Source organism: Magnolia sinica, chromosome 4 (genome assembly GCF_029962835.1).
Source record: "Magnolia sinica isolate HGM2019 chromosome 4, MsV1, whole genome shotgun sequence".
Classification (NCBI taxonomy): Eukaryota; Viridiplantae; Streptophyta; class Magnoliopsida; order Magnoliales; family Magnoliaceae; genus Magnolia; species Magnolia sinica.
In genome coordinates, this window is record NC_080576.1 from 52,827,134 (window position 1) to 52,849,934 (window position 22,801).

Here is a 22,801-nt window from a genome sequence, read left to right on the forward strand (position 1 = left end):
CGAGGTTTCTTCACTCAATGGACACCAAGATCAATGGTTACAAGTTGATTTGTCAATTAGGCCACTTTTACAATGAACTAAAGGCTAAATGGTTAATTTATGATAAATAGGCATGGTATAAAATTTTACATGAAACGGATCATAGGAACCATGTGATATAGAATTCAAGGGTCTATGATAATGGCATTTTCGTAATTATTATTGATATAAGAGTTTTGGGAAGTCTAATGGTTCTACATGGTTATAGTCATTTTTAAGCAATTCTTACAAAATAACTTATACTTAAATCATTATGAATAAAGAGTTATTCATTAAATTAATTAGAGAATGTACATATATCAAACTACATAATGGATGGTTAGATGACATGTTCAAAATAGAAAAACTTGATGGTTAGTATTCTGATCATATATGTAAATGGGTGTACGGTCAGTTTTATAACCGGATGATCACAAGTGGGTCTTTAGAGTGATCAAGTGGCAGAACATGTATATCGTAGATTCAAGTGACTTGTTTACATGTGTAAGTTTCTCATATTGTAGTTTTGATAGTGTGTTAAGCATATTCATAGGTGGTGAACAATAAGAACGGATTAGAATCTCAATTTGATATGCGTACGAGCGGATGCAGAGATCAAGTAGCTAGTTTACTATGTCAGGTGGCCAAACTCAAAGTCGATGGTCAAATATCTTTATCTATCGGTGGATAGTTGGCTGAATGGTTGGTTATGATGGACAAGTGAGAATACTTGGACATATGATGATCTTGTCTTAAAATCAACGGTCAGATGACTTGATCTATGGATGAAGATCATTCTTAATGGTCAGATTCATGTTAGAGAATAGATGTAAGGTTGGGATTGGCTAAATCAGTATCATACACATGTACATATTAAGTTAAATTTTATGGTAACACTTGAGAACTTTCAATACTCAGGTATTGAAAAGTTCGGGGGTGTTACAATCTACCCCCCTTAAACGAAATTTCGTCCCTGAAATTTAATTTCTTCTATCATTTTCACTGATTCATTATGCTTAAGTTTTCAATTTATTCTTCGTAAGGTAGATATATATGTCTAGCTTCGTGTATAATTAGCTACATGAAATCGGGATGTTACATGTTTGTATTACGAGGTGAGTCTGAGAGCTTGGATTGAAAAGAATGTTAAAAGCATGGATTTGATGCTCAAGAATCACCAAGACAAAGGATGGATTTTAGGAGACCAAGAATGAAGAATTCACATGCCAAAGATCCAAGGAAACAAGTATAAAGGATGAAGAAAAGATTGGAGAAGATAGCTTGATCCGCAGTAGAAAACATGACAGTTTGGTACGGCCAAAGTCACACAAAACAATCCAGTAACTAATGATGAAATTTAGGGCTAATTGGGTTTGACCAAGGATAATTTGGTCCGACCGAAGGAAGGATTCAATGCGACCGAAAGTGTACAAAAAGCTCTAGTGAAGAGTGATGAATTTTGGAGTTAATTCGGTTCTTTCGAGGATTAATTCGATTGGACCAAAACTTAAGTTCGATCCAGCCAAACCCAAGCTCGATGTGACCGAAATTGGGCAACTTAAAAAATGGAATCATGTCACAATTTAAATTTGACTTCAGTCTGACCGAAGGTGACTTTGGTTCGATCGATGAGTAACACTGCTGTGTAAATTTGAGGCAGTTTCAAAGTCGGTCCAAGCAAATGCTATAATTATGGTTTCCTTGAGAGGTTCTAAACATGAATCAGGGTTTAAGGAGTAGAGCCAAAGGGTAGAGCAGCCTCCCACAAGTTTTTCTTCCTCTTTCTTAATTTATTTTCATGTTTTGTTTAAGAGATTTGGTTTTAATCGTGTCGATGGTTAACTAAACCTCTTAGATAGAGCTAAGAGGTGAAGCTTGTAGCATGTTGGTATGCTTATTTTTCTTTGATTCTTATTTATGTTGAACTTCATTGACTTTTAGTTTGAATTTAAGGAATATTTTTAGTTTTCTATGGTTTATTATGACTCAAATTACAATAGACGCTACGATAGCTTTGAATATATTTTTTTTCCATTCTGAGATTGTGAGATCGGTAAATCCTGTTGTTCACCATCGTCTCCTAGGCCTGGTAGGATGATGGAATACCTTTCAATCATCACTGTACTTCTTCGTGTGCGAACTAATTCAATGTAAAGTTTAGATTGTGCTTCAATTATTTTATCTTCTAGTTAGATAGAATAGGATTTTGATTCCACTTGTGTTTATTGAATCAGGTAAGGTAACATCTTGATAGCTGCAACTGGATCCTTGGCACTCTAGTTTCCTTTTGATTGTTGATACTTATTCATAATTTATTCCAAAATTTAGATTAGTTTCTGATTCTAGTTCTGCTTCTAGTAGTTTTTAGAATATGCACAAGTTTAGTCCCTGTGGATTCGACCTCGGTCTCACTGAGTTATTACTACATCGTGACCCTACACTTGAGGTTGTGAACAAGTTTTTGGTGCCGTTGCTGGGGACTACGGTTGCATGTTCTGAGATTAATTAGTATTGGAATTAGTCTAGGATTAGGTTTAATTTTTTTCTAGGTTAGAATTTTCTGCAATTATCTTTAGGAACTAACACTGTTTTCTATTTTGTAGGATCCTAACATAGTGACTCTTATTGGGTAACTTCGTTCTAATTCTCTCTTTCTTTTAAATCTCTTTTTTGCTTTAGTTTTCTTTTTCTTAGTTATTAGTTGTTTAGAATTTGAGGGCTGCGAGTGTTTCATGCGCAAGTGGGTTCGTGACAACACTCCGTCTCTTGAGTGAAGGAGGATTAATTGAAGGGCTACCTATCCATCATCAGATTAGACATCACTTAAGATCCTCAAAGTTAATAGAGGTTATGGCTGCACATTAACCTCAACACCCGATTGAGGAAGCCCAGGATAAGAATGAGGTGTATCATGCACCCCCGCCTCGTACTTTACGAGATTATTTACAATCGGCGGGGGTGAGCACACCTTCCTGCATGATTTTTCCAGATAATGCAGGAAATATGGATATTAAGCCAGGAGTGATCCAACTCCTTGTGAAGTTCCATGGACTTGAATATGGGAGTCTATACTTACACATGAAAGTGTTTGATGAGATAATGACCACTCAACACTTCCTTAACGTGTCCGAGGACATGATGAGGGTGAAACTCTTTCCCTTCTCCTTAAAAGAGAAAGTTAAGACATGGTTGCACTCACTATGTACATGATCCATTGGTGTATGGAACGACATGACAAGGGAGTTCATAAAGAAATTCTTCCCATACCATAAGATGAGCACCATAAGGAAGTCAATCATGAACTTTGCCCAAAAGGAAGATGAGACCTTCTTCCAATGTTGGGAACGGTTCAAGGATCTTGTTAGTCCATGCCCATAACATGGATTTGAAATGTGGCTCATAACAAACTGTAACACCCCGCACTTTTGGTATGTGGGTGTTACCACTTAAATTTATAATAGGGGATTTCAAACTCGACTAACAGACAACTTAAACCCAACGAATGTAAGATGGGGCTTTCATTCACCGTTAAAGCCATCCATTAGAGGCCATAAGAGTTGAGTTAAACCCTACATTAGTCAGGAAGGTAATTCTAACTAAACACCTAAAGATAAAACAACTTATAAATCACCTGATCGAATCACAACGGAACAATGCTCAAGTGATCAACCTTCAAGGGGTAGTGAATGGCCAACCAAGCACTCACTGCCTCTCAAATTCCCATTCGACCATAGAAACAAAACATCAGACTAATCCAGCCAATGGATCGAGGTGTATTGGTTATAAAAAGGGCTTAAGATGTGTGATACGGTCCACACGGGCCTCAGTTCCACCCCAAACTCGGCCAGGACCCCTAAGTGGGGTTCCCAAGACGAATGAATAGAATGGATTCATCACAAACATTGCAGTGGATCCCACATGAAGTGCGAGTGCACCCCATGTACCCATGCACGATGTGCACTAGGCGAGTCAGGCGGGTCAAACTGGCTTTGACCAAGCCCTTCATGAAAAGTGGATTTCTCCCACCAAAATGTTTTTAAAACTGACGAACGTCCAATCCCTAGGTGGCCCACCCTGGCCACTATCTGGATGATCCGAGCCCTTCATCAGATCCGTTGGGCCGTCCGACCAAAACCCTATAGGCTTACGGACCCATGCATAGAAACGTGGATTTGGGATCGGAACTGATCAAGATTGCATGAATGGATAAGATCCTCAGATGGTGGACCATCAGGGGGCCACATGAGTGATCTAAGATTGGTGTGGCCATGCAATCTTGGCCATCCATTCGTCCGTAAGAGAGCACACTCTCCTATTGCCAAAAATGGTTGGACAACCGTCTGTAGCAAGAAAAGTAAAAAGGAGGTCTTTCCGTTTCGGGAAGTGGATGCTGGCACGGCTCTGGCCATTCTCTGAGCCACATGGAGCAATCCTAGCCCTCCCTGTAAGGCGGTACGAGATAATGGAGAGACAACACTCCATATCTTAAGAAAGTGACAAGATAAGCAATATCTCGTGGGATATTCCGAAACGAACTTCAAAGGCCCAAAAAGTGGGCCCCGCAACAATTAGCAATCCCATTTGGTCTGCTTAAATGGACCAGATCATACCAAAATACCTTAGAGGGTGATTTGCCATTAATGGCCACTTCATCTTCTTCGTTAACTTGTTTGACCCATCACAACGAGATGGCCCCCACGAGGGCTAAAAAGTGCTTTTCTGGTGGGCCATGGCGGCAGAAACCCATCCCCAGGGTTGGATGGACCCCATGCATCGTGGTTTTTTGGAGATGACCCTTATAAGAGGCGTTTGAATCTCAACCATTGGCTGAGATGTACTGGAGTCCTCTCTTGGATATAAAAGCCGTTGGGGTGCCTTGGGATTCGCACCCAGAGCAGAGAGAGAGAGAGAAAGAAAGAGAGAGGATGGAGGGAGGATGAGTGAAAGAGAGAGAAAGGCGAGTGCGACCGAGTGAACTCAATGCCGCATTGCACCAACTCAGCGCGTACAAGATCGGACCAAGTTGGGTCAGTGCAGATCTATAGCACCACAGTAGAGAGGAAGTAAGGGAAATCCAAAGAGAGAAGAGAAAGAAGTAGAGAGAGAGAAGTGAAGGCGGGTGCGTGTGTTGATATGCTTCGAATCGAGCTCGACCGAGTTCAGGCCACGCTCGAGTCAAGCCAGGTAACTCCTTACCCTTCCATCTTCATCAGGCCTTGTAACAAGTTGAAAAACAAGCCTTAAGCTGAGCTGAAAATGCTCCTTAGTTGGGCTGAAAGTAGGCCGAGATCTGGCCGTGCAATGAACGAAAAGTAGGCCTATAAATGGGCCATGAAAGGAGCTGAAATCAGGCCCTAACTGGGCGTTGATTTGAACTAAAATTAGGCCTCAACCAGGCCCTGATTTGAGTTGAAATACAAGCCTTAGTTGGGCCGTGAGTTAAGCCAAAAATGGCCATCAGATGGGTCGAAGTTCTGGGTTGAAAACAGTCTCATCGGTTAGTTGGAATCGAAATTTCAGTTGGGCCAAAAGCTGGATTTAAACCAAGCTTTCAATTGGGCCGAAAGCTGAGTTGAAACCAGGCCTCCAACTGGGCCACAATCTGAGTTGCATCACCTCTCAGATGGGAAAAAAATGAGAAGAAAACAGCTTGTAAATGGGCCATGATTTGAGGCTGAAAATGGCCTTCAGCCAAGCCACGACAAGAGCTGAAATCTGGACCGAGACCAGCCTCAAGTCAGGGCCAAAATTAGACCATAGTTCTAGGCTGAACGCTGTCTCAAAGCTGGGTCGATATCTGGCCATGCATTGGGCCATAGCTTGGGCTGAGAGTTAGCTCAAGACTGGGCCGAAATCGGCCCAGACCTAAACCAAGTTAGTCTTCTAACTGATAGACTAGGCCGGACCCTGGTTTTGATCCATGGGCCACACTTGGGATAGGTCTCAATGAGCCTCACCATAAATTACAGTGGGCCACACACTGTAAATAAGTGGGCCAGACTATCAGTCTGGGCCACAAATGGGTAGCCAGATGATGGGGCCAATTCAGGCCAAGGTCAGGCCAATTTTGGCCTTATTATGGAACAAACCCAGGCCCAGATTTAGGCCTCGATTGGCAACAAGTGTTGGGGCCAAACTAGGCCCAGTTCGGCCCTTAGCTTAGGGCAAATTCCAGGCCCAATCTGGGCCACCTGTCAGGACAAAAATCTAGTGGGCCTAGTCACTTTAAAGTAGGCTCAAATAACCTAACTTATGGGCCCTTTTAAATCCCACAAAATTTTCAATATGCTAGTAAATGAAAACCTTAGGGACACTTGACTAATGCAACCGGTCCTCTAGGAAGCTACTTGTGTGATTTTGGGCCGCAAGATATTCACGAGAACTTGAATCAAGGATAAGACTGCAACTCTCCTGGTGATGAATTCTCTCCTTGAGCTTTCCATCTCTAAATTGTACTAAGGATAACTTTTATTTTAACTACGAATGATGACTCATAAATGGATTATCTTTTAATAGTTTACTTGGATGTATGTTCCATAAGCGTCTTGATCATTGGATAGTTTACTTGAATTCATGTCTTAGAAATGATTAAGCCATCCGATTAGTTATTCAGAATTGAGTAGAATACTTGATTAGTTTACTTAATCAAATGCCCTAGAATTGGTTGGAATACTCGATTAGCTTAACTTAAGAGCATGTCTTAGATTTATTAAAACACTTGATTAGTTTGCTTAAGCACATGTTCTAAGAATTGATTGACTTGTTACTCAAGTATATGAATTACTTGATAGGCTTCCTTGAGATACATGCTTTAGAACTAATAAGTTATGAGCACATGACTCTTGAATTATATGTATACATGAGTTTTACTTTGAGTATTGAATCATGCCTGAATCTCCATGTCATACCCTCATATGATTATATTGGTTGCAAGTCACATATTATTTAAAATCTCTCTATGGAAACCTCTATTTAAAGAGAGTCTGTACTTAGGGTGTAACAGAATGGATTGTGGTAAGATTAGACCCTCAACATGGAGGTTATGGTTAATGACAGTTTAATTCATGAGATTTACCACCTATGGAGTGAGTCCACCTACCTAACTATGGAATGACTCTTTTCAACATTTGTTATTACCAATATTTACTTGCATTTGAATCATACTTATCGTCTCACTTTAGTCATTGTATTTAATGTTTTCAATACTTCATTCCTAGTCATCATATGGTGGTAGTTCCCTTACATTAAGAGTTGATTGGCCACGTGTTGTTGAGTTTTATACACACCCTAAGGCGGTAGACTCATGGGCTGGGGATGGTGGAATGGGACACTATGCCCGAGCTGTTGGCCTACGCTGGATGACGAGCCGCCCGTAGTGACCTTGAGTTTTATTAAACTAGCTGATTGTAATTGGACTAATAACAGCTTGGCTAATCATGCATATATGGCATGTTTATTTATGTACGTGATATATGATAGGCAGTCATTATGTGGCACATGATGTACGCACGTGATGTGCTTCGCTAATGGCCAACCTTTGCATAGGTGAAGACCCAACTTCTGAACGGATGAGCTTCCCCGGGTCGATGATGCATTCATGCATCCAGCATATAATAAGACCACATTTGCTATATTTTGTTTGCCCGATTATTTTTTTATACTATTTCTTTTCTGGGGTGGCAGTGTGTAATCTTGAGGGGAAATTGCACTGAGTTGGCCACTCATTCATTAATGTTCAACCGTACAGAGGATACAGGTAAAGGGATGGACGAATATGCAGCAGATCTCGGGACCACTACCGTTGCATTGGAGGAAGAGCTGTATGAGGATGAGCCGCACCAGGAAGCGGCTGCATACTTCGGGCTGAATCAGTAGATTAGTTGTTATGTTTATTTCAGTACACTTTAAAACTTGAGGTTTTGTATTGGCTCCTTACCTATGTGGACCAAGATATTGTTCTCATTTTGATTATACTTACACTACGCTTGATTTCCGTTGATAGCACTTTGATCTTGTATTGATTACCATTTGATAATCTGCTAACATCCGGGTTTTTAGGAAACGAGTTGCATACTCGACTCCTAAAAACCGGGGTGTTACATAAACTTCTTCTATGATGGACTGACATCTCCTATGAGCTTGGTCGAGATGATGTGTAATGGGGAATTCATGAACAAGAATGTCAATGATGTGTGGGATTACTTTGATAAACTTGCTGAAAAAGCACAATTATGGGACATCTCTCTAAGACCTAGCACCACTTCTAAGCTTAATCAATCAAAGGAGAGGGGCAGAATATATATATTTTGAAAGAGGAAGATGATATAAATGCTAAAGTGGCCAATTTCACACGAAAAATCAAGGCCATGGAACTTAAGAAGGTAGTACCTATCAAATCCAATAAGGCTACGAAAGTTGTTTATGGTATTTGTGCATACAACATACATACAAATGAAAATTGCCTAAAAATTCCTACTTTTCAGGAGATATTGAATGAGCAATCAAATGCCATAAACAACTACCAAAGACCTTTGAGTGGACCCACTTCAAATACATATAACTCATGTTGGAGGAATCATCCAAATTTCAGTTTGAGGAACGGATAAAATATTACTCCTTGAGGGAAACTTAACCAATTTCTGAATCAAAGGAAACCTTAAGAGGATCCGGTCTTAAAAATATTCAAAATCAAGAGCTTTCTAACTAGGGTATGCTACAAGCCTTTCAAGACCTCACAAAGGCCATACAAGGGCTTGAGACAAAAAATTCGATTGGGGAGAAAGGGAACCTTCCGGCCTAGCCTCTCCCCAACCCAAAACTGCAATATGAAATAAGTGACCCAAGCTCTTCAAATCAGATAGAGCAGGCTAAGTCTATCACCACTCTTAGGAGTGAGAAGATTATTGACAAAACCATTTTGGTAAAGGCTGAAAAGCCTAAGGACCTGAAAGAAACTGAGAATGATAGACCTAACAATGCCCCACATAAGGAAGAACCGAAAAAAGTGAGTAAGCAGTTTGCACCATTCACCCAGTGGTTGATTGCACCAAAACCTCTAGCTAACTCATACGATATTCTAAAGGTGCTAAAATAAGTGAAAGTCAACATCCCATGCTGGACACTATGAAACAAATCCCCTCTTATGCCAAATTCCTGAAAGATTTATATATAACTAAGAGACGACAGAGTATTTAAAAGAAAAATTTTCTGACAGAAAAGGTGAGTGCCATCCTTAAGCAAGATGTGCCATAAGAATATAAAGATCATGGTAGCCCAACTATCACCTATATAATCGGGAATCAACAGATTGAGCACGCCCTACTTGACTTGGGAATGAGTGTTAATTTGATTCCTTTCTCGGTATATAAACAATTGGGTTTAGGTGAATTAAAACCCACCTGGACCATATTAGAACTTGCTGATCGTTTGGTCTATGTACCGAGAGAGATGTTAAGGATGTGTTGGTCCAAGTTGATAAATTCTATTATCCAGTAGATTTTATTGTCCTGGATACTCAACCCATCATAGATGTGATCACTCAGATCCCCGTTATTCTTGGTCGCCCATTCCTTGCTACATCCAATGCCATTATTAACTATAGGAATGGAGTTATGAATTTGTCTTTTGGGAATATGACGTTGGAGCTCAATATCTTTTTCAACATGAGCAAACAGTCAGAAGATGTTAACGATACCCACAATATTAATATCATCGATTCTTTCATGGAAGATAGAGCACTCTTGACTCTATACTCCGACCCTCTAAAGACGTGCTTGGCTCAATCCTCTGATTTGGATGATGACATGATTAGGGAGATGGATGCCATGCTTGATGCTGCGTTGGTACTTGAAGTTAACCAGTGAAAGCCACAATTTGAGACTTTGCCACAAACCGATGTAGTGCCTCTACCGTCTAGCCTTAAAGCGGTGAAGCTTGACCTAAAACCTTTGCCCGGTGATTTTAAATATGTCTACTTAGGTCAAGATGAGACATACCTGGTGGTGATCTCTTCCCTTCTTGAGAAAGAATAAGAGAGTATGTTTATTTCTACTCTCCTTAAGCATAAAGGAGCTCTTGGATGGTCGATTGTGGATCTCAAGGAAATTGATCCTTTGATTTGTACTCACCTCATTTATCTTGAAGAAAATGCAAAAACCTCCTGACAACCACAACATCGATTAAATCCAAATATGAAGGAAGTAGTAAAAGGAGAGCTCCTTAAGTTGTTAGATGTATTATATACCCTATATTCGCAGTTAATGACAGAGTCCAACTCAGGTGGTTCCTAAGAAGTCTGGAATCACCATCGTAGCCAATGCCGACAATGAACTCGTGCCAACTAGAGTCACTACTAGTTGGAGAATGTGCATTGATTACAGAAAATTGAATACTGTCCAAGGATGGACCACTTTCTTTTACCCTTCATTGTTAAAATTTTGGAAAGGCTAACTGGTCACAGTTATTATTGCTTCCTTAATGGATATTTTGGTTGCAATCAGATAGAGATAACCCTTGAAGATCAAGAAAAGAGAACATTCACACCCCCTTTGGCACATTTGCTTACTGTTGAGGGTCAAATATTGCATATTATCCCCCATTTAGCTCTTGGTTTTACAAACATAATATAGGTTAATGGTATATTTTACATGTGTTTGTGTTGCAAGGTGAATTTAAGAGCTTGGATTGAAAAGAATACTAAAAGCATGGGTTTAGTGCTCAAAAGTCACCAAGGCAAGGAATGGACCTATGGAGACCAAGATTGAAGATTTCAAGGTCCCAAGATCCACGAAAACCAGGTGGAGAAGGAAAAAATTCGAAAGAACAAGTGCATAAATCACAAAGACTGTGCCATTAAGAGCCGTTCGATGACATCGAACACTAGTCGATGACATCGAATTTATGAGGGAAAATCGAGTAGGTTGCTGGACATATTGGGTGCTTTTTTCAATCAATCGAAGACATGTTCGATGACTCGAAAGAAGGTGCTCAATGACATCGAAGACTGCTTGATGGCATCGAATTTATTGAAGAAATTAGAGCAACTTGTAAGACTATTTTGAACACATTCTCGATGACTCGAAGACCTATTTGATGGATCGAAGCTTTGCTTGATGACATCGAAGGACGTCTCGATGACACAGAGACTTACGCAGTGTGAAAGAGTGAAAAGGCAGGACTTTCGGATTCAAACCCCTTCAATGTCATCAAAGGGTGTTCAATGACATTGAAGGCATTACGTAGAGTTACGCAGAGTGCGTAAATTTGATCCGATTTTGCAGATATGTGGAACTTGACTTATAAATAGGGGTTTCTTAGGCACTTTCTAGGATATTTAAGGTTTGAAGAAGTAGAGAAAAAGGGCGAAGCCGCTTCTCAAGAGTTCTTCTTCCCTTCTTCTTAGTTTTTAATGCTTTCTTTTAGGGTTTGTAAACTAATCATGTATATAGTTGGATAGATCCCTTAGCTAGGGCTAAGGGGTGAAGCTTGTAGCATGGTTGGGATATTTTTCTTATTTAATTCTTATTATTGTTGAACTCCTTTGATTCTAGTTTGATATTTAAGGAATACTCTTAGTTTTTAATGGTTTGTTGTGACTTAAATTACAATAGACTGCAATAGCTTGAAGTATCTTCTTTTTCTATTTGGAGTTTGTGAAAATTAGAAATCTTGTTGTTCTCCATCGTCCCTTGGGCATGGCTGAGTGATGAAATCCCTTCTATTCTTCACAATTCTCCCATGTTGGTTGTTGGATCGTTATATCCTATTGTCTACCATAGTCTCTTGGGCATGGTTAGGTGATGGAATCACTTCTAATCCTTACGACTTTCATTCGTTGAGAATTAGGTCAATGGAAGTTCAGATCTGAGTTTATTGAATATCTTCTAATTGGATAGGATAGGATTCTAATTCTAATTGAGTGCCTTGAATCAAATAAGGAAACATCCTAATAGTTGCAAATGGATCCCTAGAAACCCTAGTTCCATGCTTTAAATTCTTAAGTTTCTAAATTCATCTCACAATTAGTCCCTACTTTCCTGATTTAGGTTAGATCTTCTCCTAGTTTGATTCTAATTACTTTCAAAATAGACACACAAGATTAGTCCCTGTGGATTCGACCTTGGTCTCACTGAGATTATTACTACATCGCGACCCTACACTTGGGGTTGTGAACAAGTTTTTGGCGCCGTTGCCGAGGATTAATGGTTGTGGTTTTCTGAGATTGATTAGTTTTAGAAGTAGGTTAAGATTATGATTTATTTACTTTCTATTTTTAGGATTAGGGTTTCTCTATTTTTTTTAGAAACTAACTTAACTTTCCTATTTTGTAGGATCCTAATATAGAAATTTCTAATTTGGTAATCTCTTTCTAAATTTTCTTTCTTTCTATTTCTATATTAGGGTTTGTTTTTTGTTTTTAGAAACTTTCTAATTCCAGGACTTCTTTATTTAGAAACTAACTCATCTTTCTATTTATGTTTTTAGAAACTTTCTAATTTTAGAATTTCTGTTTTTAGAAATTGACTTCTTTTGTTTTGTTCTGCAAGATCTTAATTTAGGAACTTTTAATTTGGTAACTTCTTTCTAATTCTCTCCCTTTCTATTTCTAGATTTCTATTTTTTTCTTTCTTTTAGGTTTATGTTAGATTATGAAATTGAGGGCTGAGAGTGTTTCATGCCCAAGTGGGTCCATGACAACACTTGATGTCTCTTGAGTGAAGGAGGATTAGTTAAGGGGTTATCTATCTATCACAGGATTAGATGCTACTCAACATCCTCAAAGTTAATTGAGGTTATGGTTGTAAATCAACCAATGAATCAGCTGCAACCTCGAGTTGTGGAAGTCCAGGATGAGAATGAGGTGCACCATGCACCCCTGCCTCATACTTTACGAGATTATACAACCGGCGGGGTTGAACACACCTTCCTGTGTGGTTTTCTAAAAATTACAGGAAACATGGATATCAAGCCAGGAGTGATCCAACTCCTTCCAAAGTTCCCTAGACTTGAATCTGAAAGTCCATTTCTACACTTGAAATTTGATGAGATTATAGCCATTTTATACTTTCTTAACGTGTCTGAGGACATGATTAAGATGAAACTCTTTCCTTTCTCCTTGAAAGAGAAAGCTAAGACATGGTTGCATTCACTACGTCCGTGATCTATTGGCACATGTAATGACATGATGGAGTTCATAAAAAAATTCTTTCCATACCATAAGAAAAACACCATCAGGAAGTCGATCATGAACTTTGCCCAAAAGGAAGATGAAACATTCTTCCAATGTTAGGAGCGGTTCAAGGATCTCGTCTGTTCATGGCCACAACACGGTTTTGAAACATGGCGCATAACAAGTTTCTTTTATGATGGACTAATATCTTCCATGCGCCAATTCATTGAGACAATGTGCAATGGGGAATTCATGAATAAAAATGTCTAGAGGTATGGGATTACTTTGACAAACTCGCTAAAATCGCACAATCATGGGACATCTCCCCAAGACCTAGCACCACATCTAAGCCTACTCAATTAAAGGAGAGGGGCAGATTATACCTTCTGAAAGAGGATGATGATGTCAATGCTAAAGTGGCTAATCTCATAAGAAAATTTGAGGCCATGGAACTGAAGAACGATAAGGCTAAGGGAACGGTTTGCGGTATTTGTGCTTGTAACATTCACACAACTGAAAATTGTCCAACAATACCTGCCTTTCAAGAGTTATTAAATGAGCAATCCAATGCCATGAATAATTACCAAAGACCTTTCAATGGACCTACCTCCAATACGTACAATCCTAGTTGGAGAAATCATCCAAACTTCAGTTGGAGGAATGCACAAACTGCTACCCCTCAAGGTTTCTTTAATCAAATTCCAAATGAAGGGAAACCTCAAGTGGATTTGGTTCTAAAACATCTTCAAAATTAGGATCTTTTCAATCAGGGGATGGTACAAGTTTTCTAAGACCTTATAAAGGCCATACGAGGGCTTGACATAAGGAATACGATTGGGAATAAGGGGAGCCTTCCAGCTGAACCTCTTCCTAATCCAAAACCACAATATGAAGTTAGCGACCCGAGCTCTTCAAATCAGATAGAGCAAGTTAAATCTATCACTACTCTTAGGAGTGGGAAGATCATTCACAAAACCATTCCGGTTAGGGCTAAAATGCCTAAGGACCCGGAAGAGGACAACAATGATAGACCTAGCATTGCTCCACAAGAATTAGAACTAGAACTTCAAGGAAAGCCGATTACCCCATTTCCCCAATGGTTGATAGCACTAAAACCTCTCTTTAACTCTCTGGACATTTTAGAGGTGCTTAAGCAAGTGAAGGTCAATATTTCTCTACTAGATGCTGCTAAGCAAATACCTTCATATGCTAAATTTCTGAAAGACTTGTGTATGACCAAAAGACGGCAAAGTAACCAAAAGAAAATCTTTTTAACTGAAAAAGTGAGTGCCATCCTAAAGTAAGATGTGTCACAAAAGTACAAAGATCTTGGTAGCCCAACCATCGCTTGCGTAATTGGGAACTACCGGATTGAGCACACACTTCTTGACTTATGAGCGAGCGTGAATCTAATCCCATACTCGGTCTACGAGCAACTGGGTCTAGGTGAATTAAAACCCACCTATACCATGTTATAACTTACCGATTGCTTAGTCCGTGTGCCCAGAGGGATAATCGAGGATGTGTTGGTTCAGGTTGACAAATTCTACTATCCGGTAGATTTTATTATCTTGGATACTCAACCCATCGTGGACATGAGCACTAAAATTCCCGTCATTCTTGGTCGCCCATTCCTTGCCACTTCAAACGCAATAATTAATTGTAGGAATGGAGTCATGAGTATGTCTTTCGGGAATATGACATTGGAGTTGAATTTTTTTTTTTCAACACAGGTAAACAGTTAGAGGATGAAGATGATTCCCACAATATTAACCTGTTTGATTCTTTCGTGTTGTTGACCTTATCCTCTGACCCTTTAGAGATGTGCCTGGCCTACTCCCATGATTTTGATGATGACATGATTAGGGAGATGAGGACCATGGTGGATACCGTGCAGGTACTTGAAGTTAACTGGTGGAGGGCACAATTTGAAGAATTGCCCGAAACTAATGTAATGCCTCTACCGTCTAACCGCAAGGCACCGAAGCTTAACCTAAAACCTTTACCCTCTGATTTGAAATATGTTTATTTAGGTCAAGAAAGACATACCTGATGGTGATTTCTTCCCACCTCGAGCAAGAACTGAAGAGTATGCTCATCTCTACTCTCATTGAGCACAAGGGGGCCCTTGGATAGTCGATTGTGGACCTCAAGGGAATTAACCCTTCGATTTGTACTGACTGCATTTATCTAGAGGATAATGCGAAGACCTCCTAGCAACCACAATGTAGATAAAATCCAAACATGAAGGAAGTGGTTAAGGTTAAGGTTCTTAAGCTATTAGATGTGCGTATCATATGCCCTATATTCGATAGTCAATGGGTGAGTCCAAGTCAGGTGGTTCCTAAGAAGTCCGGAATCACCATCGTAGCCAACGCCAATAATGAACTCATGCCAATTAGAGTTACTACTAGTTGGAGAATGTGCATTGACTAAAGGAAGTTGAATACTGTCACGACGAAGAACCGCTTTCCTTTGCCCTTTATTGATCAAATCTTGGAGAGGCTAGCTGGTCATTCCTATTACTATTTTCTTGACGATTATTCGGGCTACAACCGAATAGAGATAGCCCCTGAAGATTAGGAAAAGACCACATTCACATGTTCCTTTGGCACATTTGCTTACCGAAGGATGCTATTCAAACTGTGTAATGCCCCCGCTACTTTTCAGCGATGCATGATGAGTATTTTTTCTGATATGGTGGGGCAATATTTAGAGGTCTTCATAGACAATTTCTCTGTCTTTGGTCTATCCTTCAGTGATTGTTTGGAGAATCTTAAATATGTGTTGAAGTGATGTCAGGAAAAGAATTTAGTACTGAATTGAGAGAGGTGCCATTTCATGGTTCGTAAGGGAATTGTCCTTAGACATATCATCTCGTCTAAGAGAATTGAGGTAGATAAGGTTAAGATTTATTTTATCTCTAACTTACCTCCACTCAAGAACATACGAGATGTGCGATCCTTCTTAGGACACGCTGGATTTTACAGAAGATTCATAAAGGACTTTAGTTACCTCTCTCGTCCTTTGTGTAATCTACTTCAAAAGGATGTGCCATATGAGTGGACTGAGCAATGCCATGAAGCTTTTACTAAGCTCAAGGGCAGGGCATTTTAACCACAACACCTATCATGCAGCCACCCGACTGGAGCCTTCCTTTTGAACTTATGTGCGATGCGTCTGATTATGCTCTTGGGGCGATCTTAGGCCATAGAAAAGAGAAGAGGCCCTACGTTATTTATTACGCAACTAGAACTCTAAATCCTACCCAAGTGAACTACTCTACTACAGAAAAGGAACTCTTAGCTATAGTATTCGCTTTAGAAAAATTTAGGTCCTAGTTGATCGGATCCAAGATAGTCATTTACACAGATCTTGCGGCACTCAAATATCTTCTTTCTAAGAATGATGCTAAGCCCCACTTGATAAGATGGATCCTCCTACTCTAAGAATTTGATTTGGAAATAAAAGATAAAAAGGGAGTAGAGAATATAGTGGCTGACCATCTTTTCCTCCTTAATCTCTTTGATTCCCTTGAAATGACACCTATAAATGACATGTTCCTTAACAAACAATTGTTTAAAGTCTCCCACTCACCTTAGTTCGCTAATATTGCTAATTATCTTGCCACAGGTTTCACGCTGACACATTGGATTGCGTAAGATAAGAAGAAAATTTTCGCCGAGGTACACAAATTCTTCTGGGATGATCATTATTTATTTAAATATTACCCACATCAGATTTTAAGGAGATGTATGCCAAACAATGAACACTAAAGTGTCATCTCCTTTTGTCACACTTAGGCCTATGGTGGTCACTTTTCTACCAAAAAGATGTAACGCCTCGATTTTTGAAAACCCGAGTACTTGACTTGTTCTCAAATACCCGATATTAATTAGTGATCAAAATAAACAATTTATCAAAGTGCAATTTATGGAAACAAGCGTAGCATAGATATATCCCAATTCAAATGAATATTCAGGGCAACTCAGCTGGGACCATATATAAAATCTCAAAAATATAATTGTTCAAAAAGTAACCATGATAACTAAACTATTGGTTTAAACTGAAGCAGGCCGCCGCCTCCTGTTGCGACTCCTCGTCGTAGTACTCCTCAGCGGTAGCAGGTTCCGGGTTCGCCCCGTACTCTTCAGCGCCTGTGCTTGTCTCATCTGTACGGTTGAACATTGATGAATAAGTGGCCAGCTCAGTGTGATCTCTCCTCAAGATTACACACCGCCGCCCTAGACAAGAAATAACATAAAACATACAGGCAATCCAAAACATAGCAGATGTAGTCTTATTATGTGCATGGATGTGTGAATGCAGTCATCAGCCTGGGGATACACATCTGTGTGGAAGTTAACTCGTTACCCATGCAATCATCGACCTGGGAAAAACATCTAGTAGGACAAATATGTACATCACCTATGGTAGCAATAGATGATGGTCTGTGCCCCTAGAAAAAAATCCAGTCTGACAAATACGTACATCACGTATGATAGCAATAGATGCTGGTCTGTGCCATGTATGCATGATTAGCCAAACCATTATTAGTCCAGCTACAATCAGCTAATTTAAATAAGCTCAAAGGTCATTACGGGGGCTAGTTCCCAGCGTAGGCCAACAACTTTGGCATAGGTCCCATACCACCATCCCCGACTCATGAGGTTATCGCCTTAGGGTGTGTATAGAACCCATCAACATGGGGCCAATCAATCTCTCAATGTTAGGAAACTACCACCGTGTGCTGACTTGAAATGAAATACAAAAATCATTAAATTTAGTGACTAAAGCAAGATGGTATGTATGGATCAATGCGAGAAAATAGCGGTGAGTATAAACATTGCGTGTTTCATTCCTCAGTCAGGTAAGTGGAATCACTCCATAGATGGTAAGTTCCATAATTCAGTTTCCACTAAGCTTAACCTCCATGTTAAGGGTCTATTCATCACATCTATTCCATTACACCCTATGCTCAGACTCTCTTTTAATAAGAGTTCCATAGAGAGGTTTCAAATGATGTATGACTTACAATCAATACAATTTTATGAGGATTTAGGCATGCTTGATATGTGAAGTAAAACTCATGTATACAGCTGGTTCAAGAATCATATATTCCTATCTTATCAAGTCCTAAAATAAATAATCGAGTATTTTAAAAAGCCTGAATCATGTTTTCAAGTTAACCAAATCGTTAGTTTAATGGAATCCAAGACATATAGTAGAGTAACAGCGCAACTGATTGGTCCCATGACATGTGGTAAAATAAATACAGTATTTGATCATTACTAAATTTTATAAGTAATAGTTGGCCAATGGCTAAATAGAACATGTATTATAACCCAACATTTTGAATGATTATCCACTCCTAGGATATCATTGACAAATGTTATGAAAGACTATCCTTAATCTAGTTTATTGATGGAAAGCTTAAGGGGAAGAAAATCATCACCTGAGGAGTGGCAACAACTTCCACAGTTCAAGTTTCCGCAGTTGCTTTATGGCCCAATGTTGCACAAACGATCCCCTATGATTTTTTTTCAAATAGTCTGTGTTAGATAAGGATTACTCAAGGTTTTGGGTCATCTAAATCACTAAGATTGTTTAGGATTTTACAAGGGCCCACAGGCATGGTCCCAGGCTCGCATCAAGGTGATTAAGCCCACCTTCGTTGGCCCAACAAAGTGGCTAGCTTTGGGCCTAAAATTTGCCCCCACCTAAAGGCCAAGCTGGGCCTTATCTTGGCCCAGATGTCAAGCCTAATATAAGTCCAAGAGGGTTTGGATAGGGCTTGGCCATTTCTTGGCCCACAATGGATGGCCCAACGTGCGTACATAGACTGGGCAGCCCATAGCTAGCTCCACCTCAGGCTTATTCACATGACCTCATATGAGCCGCTGGGTTGGATTTACTGGGTCAGTAGTGGAGATTACACACTATCTGGCCTAATGATTTTTTTTTGGGTCAGGGCATTTCATGGTGGGCTTCAGTAGATGAATGTCCTAAATCTTTCACATGTGTGCCACAAACCCGTCCATCTATTTCACACTGCCTAGTACACTAAAAAGAAAACAGAATGGTTCAGATGCACTCTGCCTAAATATCAATCGAGAGAATTTTAGGATGTAAATCCCAAAATGCGACTCTTACCGTTTGGATGCCTACTACCACCAATATCTAATCCATTTGTGATTTGGTGCACATCCAAACAACACCTGAGAGATTTATCAAATGCCTAGAAGGCTCCTGAGGTTACGGGTTGCATGGATATCAATCCACCTACTTCACCATAGCAACTGGTTTTTGTCCTAGGTGAAAATTTCAACAAAGAAAAAACTACCCGGCGGTGTTCAGGACCACAGTGGGCTAATGGTCTGGCCCACCCGCAATTACGCAGGGTCCACTGAGTTTTGGACCCAAGTGCGGTCCATCTAATTTTCAAGGTGCAGCCTACCTGTCGTCAGCATACGGCCCACCAGATACCAGTGTGTGGCCCACCAGATATGTGGCGGAGCCCACTGGATTGTATCCCTGGTGTGACCCACATGTTTTCTCATGGTGAGGCCCGCTTGCTGCTAGTGTGAGGCCCACCCTATTTTTCTGATGGTGCGGCCCAATAATTTGGAAAATCAGGTGCGGCCCCCCCCGATTCTCTATTTTCTTTTTCTTCATTTTCGTGGTCTGATTGCTGCTCGAATGTAGCCCTACTCGGCCAAGATTTTAGCTACTTTTAGCCATGCATTTAGCTGTTAATCTTAGCCATTTCCAAGGAGATCGATCAATTATTTTCAAGCTGATTTTCCAGCCATTCTCCATCAGTTTTCTAGCCATTATCAGGATAGTTGGAGAGCTAACTTCCAACTGCATTTCTCAACTATTTCCAGGCTAGTTTTTAGTTATTCATCAGGCTACAAGATCAATCAACATTGGCGTGCATTTCCAGCTACTTTCAACTATTTACCAAGCTGGATTTTCAGCTGTTTAACCGGCTGGTATTCAACTATTTATCAGGTTAATTTTCAACTCGTACCAAGCCCCAAGCGTGGTTGGTTTCGGCCCTATTTCAGCCTGATGAATGCCCCAGCTAGGAGGTGTTTTTCAACTCCAATCATAGCCTACTTGGGTTCGTTGCAGGGTCTAGATAAGGGACTGCTAGCAGCCCAAAACCAGGCCTATTGCAGACCGGACTTCAGTTCATGACAGAGCCTCAAATAGAGCTCATTTCTAGCTTTGTCAAAACGCCTCATGGCGAGTTTTTTGGCCCAAAACATGGCCACCAATCACGGATGACTTTCATTATGAATTAAGGAGAAAATAGAAGAAGGAAAAAGAAAGGAGTTTGGCCGGTTTTACCTGGCCAGACAAGGTGCTCTCGCCCAATCTATATCTCTCTTTTCTTTCTCTCTATTTCTCTCCTCTTTTCTTTCATTCTTTCCTTCCTTTCCCTCTCTTTTTATGTGGGATCTGAAGGGAAGCAGTGCCCATTTATAGGCAAGGGAGAGAAGCCTCCGATGGCCGTGCCAGCTTCTCTCAGGCCAAAAATGGAAACTCTGCTTTTCCACCATAAAGCTTTTCCTAGTTATTTTTGGCCATGAAGGGACTCTCCCCAGCTGGCTCGTGGAAGGCCTGGATCCTTTGGATAATGGTGGTGCTAGCTTGCAAGAGAAGCCATCTGATGGTCCTCTCCTTTGGATCTCAGCCACACAGGAAGGGAGTGGACAGTCCAGACAGATTTTCCCCATTCCTTTGTACGGGCTCAAGTCCCTATATGGTTTTGATCAGTGGACCCTTATGAGTGAAATGGATGGATTGGCTCGTCCGGAAAGCACCCCAGGTGGCCTACTTTAGGGCTTGAAGTTCCATTAGTTTGAAAATTTTGACATGGTGGGAGAGATCCCTGCTTCTTGCATTTTTGCTCGGTCACTTCATTCGATGGTAGTGTAAGGTGTACGTGCATTGCGTACGGGGTCGACCATGATGATTGTATTAAATCTACTCCATCTAATCATCTCGGGGACCCCACTTGGACATCCTTGCCCATTTTAGGCTGATGATGGGGTCGAGGTGGGCCGTTACATACCTCTTAGGTCTATATTTAGTCCACATGTCATGATACGATGGTCAAATGGGTCCGATATTTATTTTCAATGGTTAAGTATGGATTTAAGATGCTGTGGTACTCCGTTAGTTACCTGTTGACCCACATGGATTGGGTCTTAGAATGCTGCTATGAGTAGTTGACTTAGAACTGATCGGACTTAAGTCATTCGATCATGCTTACCTCCTTGGAGGGGGGTGGCATCAGTGCTGATGGAGGGTTCTATCCTGCACATGATTTACTTAAGTTACTTAGTTGGTCGATCCTGGCTTTCACTAATGCCATTTTAAGAGGTGACACTCATGTACCTGAGGTACGAGGTGTTACAAAAGACCGCGGCGTCCAACTTTTATTGGCTCACTATGTTGAAGAACACTCACGAGTTTTGGAAAGCTTGTGAGCATTGTCAAAAGTTGGGAGCATTGTCCTGTCGAAATATGATGCCATTAAACCCCATTCTCATAATCGAAGCATTTGATTGCTGGGGATCAATTTCACAGGACCATTCCCCCAATCTCATAGGAATTTATACATTCTATTAGCCATAAACTATGCCACTAAATGGGTTGAAGCGATCCCATGCCGGAACAATGACCATCAGACGGTTATTAAAATCTTAAAAGAAAACATTCTTTCCTGGTTCGGAACACCTCAGGCCATCATTAGTGATGGAGGCTCACATTTTTGCAATAGGCCATTCGCAAACTTAATGAAGAAATATGACATCTCTCACAAGGTGAGCACTCCATACCACCCACAAACAAGTGGGCAAGCTGCGATTTCTAATAGGGAGATTAAACAAAATTTAGAGAAAATGGGTTATGCTGACCACAAGGATTGGTCAATCCGATTGACCGATGCTCTATAGGCTTACCGTACCACATTTAAAACTCTTATTGGAATGTCTCCCTTTAGACTTGTCGATTGGAAAACTTGTCACTTGCCTGTGGAGTTGGAACATAGAGCCTACTGGGCTATTAAGAATCTAAATTTTGATTTAGACAAAGCTGGCTCGCTGCGCAAGCTACAATTGAACGAACTAGAGGAGATCCAGAATGACGCATACGAGAAATCAAGAATTTACAAGGACAGAATGAAGGTGTTTCATGATAAGAACATCCTTCGAAAATCGTTCTTGACCAGCCAGAAAGTCCTTTTATACAATTCTCGGTTGCATCTTTTTCCAGGAAAGCTCTGATCTCGTTGGTCCGACCCTTTCAATGTTACAAATGTCTATCCTTATGGGGCTGTTGAGATAGAGAATCTGAACAATGGCAATAGGTTTAAAGTGAATGAACATCATTTAAAGCCGTTCGTTGAGAAATTCGATTCAGTGGATATGTCCATACCTCTGACTAATCCTATGTATCAGGATTGATCTCCTAATTTGATGGAAGTATAGTTAAGTTTATTACTTTCATGTTATGTTTAGGATAGTTTGCTTTATGCTGTTTAGGATAGTTTGCTTATACTCTATTGAGTTTCATTCTGTGCTAACCCTTTTTATGCCAAGA

The 22,801-nt window shown here is 40.3% G+C and overlaps 1 non-coding gene across 1 annotated transcript; it reads right to left on the reverse strand.

Annotated features, from left to right (window-relative positions):
* Positions 1-3,297: 3,297 nt before the first annotated feature.
* LOC131244908 (small nucleolar RNA R71) lies at positions 3,298-3,404 on the reverse strand. Its single transcript, XR_009170677.1, has one exon. It is a non-coding gene; the product is annotated as a small nucleolar RNA R71 (small nucleolar RNA).
* Positions 3,405-22,801: the final 19,397 nt, after the last annotated feature.